The sequence below is a fragment of the Canis lupus genome, chromosome 8 (genome assembly GCF_011100685.1).
Source record: "Canis lupus familiaris isolate Mischka breed German Shepherd chromosome 8, alternate assembly UU_Cfam_GSD_1.0, whole genome shotgun sequence".
Lineage (NCBI taxonomy): Eukaryota > Metazoa > Chordata > Mammalia > Carnivora > Canidae > Canis > Canis lupus.
This window is the reverse complement of record NC_049229.1, coordinates 52,437,156-52,441,414: the sequence shown is the minus strand read 5'-3', so window position 1 is coordinate 52,441,414 and position 4,259 is coordinate 52,437,156. Positions and strand designations below refer to the sequence as shown.

The following is a 4,259-nucleotide window of genomic DNA, read 5'->3' as shown; positions in this document are numbered from 1 at the left end:
TTCCAGGTAATTTTTTGGACAAAACTAGATAATTAATATAATTCTTTTCTCATAGTATTCTTCTGAAGATCGAATGAGATAACATGTAAAGAAGTTAGCATATGACGGTAATCAATAAACACTAGTTCTGTACTTCTACTTGGCAGTGATCAAGTGCTATTATGACTACACTAATTTCATAGACATTTCTTAATCCAGGAAGTGCTTAAAGTATATGTAGAATTCTACAAAAGATAGAGGAGGAACAAGCCTATGTGAGGTTAGCTTAAAGCTTCTCTCCATGCCATATGGATACTTCACTAAGTTGTGAAGTTTATCCTAATGGCTTCTAAAATTGTGGTTAGGAAGAAGATGGCACCTGGTTAAAAAAAAAGAAAAGCAACATGGAGAAAATAGCATTGAGAAGGTTTAATTGTCTCATACCTGTCAGTAAGAAAAAAAAAAAAAGAAGAAAAATAAGTCAAAGAGTTAAAACTCCAATAATAATTATATTAATAATAAAATTTATTACAATGACTATAACATGTATCTAGGTATGCTAGATGATTTACATGGAGCATCTTAATCATAGCTAGTAGTACATAAGCTAAGTACTATTCTTACACCCTATTTATAGATGGGAAAACTGTAGCTCATAGATACATTAGTTTTGTAAGGTTAAATAGATAGTAAGTAGTGTGGACAGCCCTGTTGGCTCAGCGGTTTAGCACCTGCCTTCAACCCAGGTGTGACCCTGGAGACCTGGGATCGAGTTCCACGTCGGGCTTCCTGCATGGAGCCTGCTTCTTCCTCTGCCTGAGTCTCTGCCTCTCTCTTTCTGTGTGTCTCTCATGAATAAATAAATAAAATTTTTAAATCTTAAAAAAAAAAAAAAAAGATAGTAAGTAGTGGAATTCAGGAGGGATAAACCTAAGTCTGCATTCTTAATCTTTATGCTACACCATCCTCCCTAGTAAATGGCAGCAAAACATATATCCACGTTGGAGGATAAATGTAAGTGATTTTTGAGCAAATGTCAATTGTTGGTAGAATATACCAACAAATAATTGGTATAACCTCTTGGTAAAATGTTATGGACTAGTTTTTCTACTTTTTGTTATTCGTTTATGCTCCTTTCAAATCCCTTCATAACTGTAGTTGACATGAGTTTGCCTTTATGTTTTTTTTTTCTTTTATACAATGTAAAATGTGTGGCTCTGATAAGATAAGGTCCTGTGTTGGCCATAAACTTCCCAGTGAACTTACAATATAACACTATATTATTATTGTCTGTTATTTTATTAATAATATATCTTATTATCAGAGTGAAGATTCTAATAGAGATTGGACTTGATTTTAAACCACTTAATATTCTGTTCCATACCCTCAGCCTGGCCGTCAAGCTGTTGAGGGAATTGATAAAGGATTACAAAATCGGATAAGCAACTACATCATGGACATGGCAGTCCTCCAAGACAACTTCATTATCATCTATAAGCCTTATGAATGGCCAAGTAACCACAAAATCAGCTGAGAACACTAGAGTTTCCTTATGATTCTCTCTTAAGAAAGCAATACACAAAACCTACACACACACACACACACACACACACACACACACACAAAGGGTTGGCATCCTTGCTAGATTCCTCTAAGCAACCAATAGAAGGACATGGTCTATAAATTGGAACAGCTAAGGCTGGATATAGCCTTCCCTGAGTTGGCCCAAAAGTGGTCTTTTCAAGGTTTGAATTAGTTTCTAACTTTCACAAATGGAAAATTCCACGTGAAAGTTTATATTTCTGGTTCTTTTTTTTTTTTATTGAAAACCAAGACAAAACTGGTCCTGCATGACTACTGGAGGAAGCTGAAATTAACTGGCCACTTTAGAAGCTGCTCTCCATATTTTCTCCATCTGTACTCCCTGTTGCATTATACCTGCCCTCAATACCCTCTTTTACATCATCTGTTGAGTCCCTTAGATATCTGGATTTGTGATTTTCACACAAAACTGAGAACTTTGTGATGACAAAGCCTGTATCTGTCTGGCATCTGATCTAGCAGATGCAGGTACTTAAATAATTGCTAAATGTCAGACTCTCTCTCCCTTTCCTTACTTATTCTGCACCTATGCATTCAAGCTAAAGACAAATGTGTCTAAATGAGCTAAAGACTTTAAATGTGTCAAAGTGATGAAAAATAAAAAGATGATATCTGACTGCATCAACAAATCAGAAAGTCCTTCTCGCCACAGAAGAGTTGAAAAATACTAAACTGGAAAAGCACGGCAGAGCAAAACTCGTCTAACTCTACGGACACTTGCTCATATGCTAGCAAAACTGGGGCCCCTTTATAATTGACATTCTACCACCTTGAATTATTTACCTAAGTACATTATCTTGGTTCATACCTCTGGACCTTAGTACATGTTGCTCCTTCTGAATGGTTCATTTCTAGTCTAATTAACTCTCATTTATTAAATGTAATCCGTCATTGATATCATGCCTTACCAGAAGTCACACCTCCATGATTTGCCTTCTAGGCTACTTCTTTGTCTACATACTTATATTATGGCACTTTTCATATAGTATCTTTAATGTACATGTCTTCTTTGTAGAATGTTTTTTAAAGGTATCCTTTTGATTTTCATTTATTATTACCCCCAACTCTAAGCATAGAGCTTGACATAAGTAAATACGCAATGAAATTAATTTCTACTCTTCTGTGAAGACTCAATAGATGAGTCAAGGAAAGTTTATTTTCAGGGTCCAATTGTCCTGGGCTGTCCTGCTCCTCAGCTGCAACACAAAAAAGCATGATACTGTGAATCTGTCACATGGATACAAATGTGCAAATGGAGAGTATCAGCAGGTTACCAGGATCACTTATAACACTTACAGATAAACTCAAGATAATTGACTATATTGTACCTAATAGCTCTGAAGCACATAAGAAGGTAAAACAATATTTCAAATATTTTCAATTTACTTTATTGATTCTTTGGAGCTAATTCTGTTATATCTTAGGTTTTACTGAGGGACTGACCTACTCACCCTATCAATGCTAAACAGAATAGTTTCAAAGGATTTGCATGAAGTACATTAACTGTGTTTGTATCTGTAGTTGATATGAGTAATAAAGGGGAACAGGATCCATAGAACACACTATTAAAGGGACATGTAATAATCTACTGTTCTTATTCGAGAGATTTATGTGATTAAAGGCAATAAGCAAGAGTTGTCATTATAATATAAAAATTCTCATTGCTTTAACAATCACCACTTCAAGCCTTATGCATACACACACAAGATGCCTTGTTTATTCTATGGAGGAAAATCTGCTGGGAAATAGTCCCTTGACTTATTTTCAGTGATAAACAGATAAATGGCAGCCTGTAAATATGATTTTAAACTGAAGAGCCACGGAATTTTTCTAAAATCTTGCATAAGGATAGATACTTCCTTCTAATATCTCTTGGGCTTTCAACCCAATAATTAAGAAGTTACTGTATTTTGTTCATCTATCCATACTCCTCCCATACACACACATCTGTGGACATACACACTACAATTATTTTCTGTAACTAAACTTAATATTTTAAAGATTTATTTATTTATTTATTTATTTATTTATTTATTTATTTATGATAGACATAGAGAGAGAGAGAGAGAGGCAGAGACACAGGCAGAGGGAGAAGCAGGCTCTTGCCAGGAGCCTGACGCGGGACTCCAGGATTGCACCCTGGGCCAAAAGCAGGTGCGAAACCGCTGAGCCACCCTGGGATCCCCAGTAAACTTAATTTTTAGGATTAATAGTATAAACTAATAATATCAATTACTTCTCCAGAATTCCTAACTGTTGAGAAAATGATCTTATGGACTCCTAACTCAAAAGACTGGAAATAAATCCAATCCCAGGGAAAGCCTTGCAGGAATCACCTATACCTGCCTTTGTTTCTTTCATCAATCCTGGATGCAACCTAGTATTTTAGCCATATGTGAGCACAGTTGTCATTTTCTTTAACCTGTCTTACTATACTTTCTACTGTCTTTTGTGTGTTAACTATGATATTTTTAAATGACTCCACCTGCAAGTAAGGGTATATCTTGTGATATCAGTACATTTTTACCTCACAAATGAAAATGGAATTTTGTTCATTTTGGTTGTAAAATAGTCCATTTGATTATTAAAAGCTAGCCCAAGCTAATATATTGGTCTTCACACAGTAACTAAATCATGTCATAACTTATCCTAAGGTTTCTGACATATATATTGCAGTC

At 35.2% G+C, this 4,259-nt stretch overlaps 1 protein-coding gene across 28 annotated transcripts in view; it reads right to left on the bottom strand.

Moving 5' to 3' along the window:
- The window catches only part of NRXN3 (neurexin 3), a 1,532,396-nt gene that overhangs the window by 257,919 nt on the left and 1,270,218 nt on the right, over window positions 1-4,259 (bottom strand). The gene's annotated exons all lie outside the window — the stretch shown is intronic.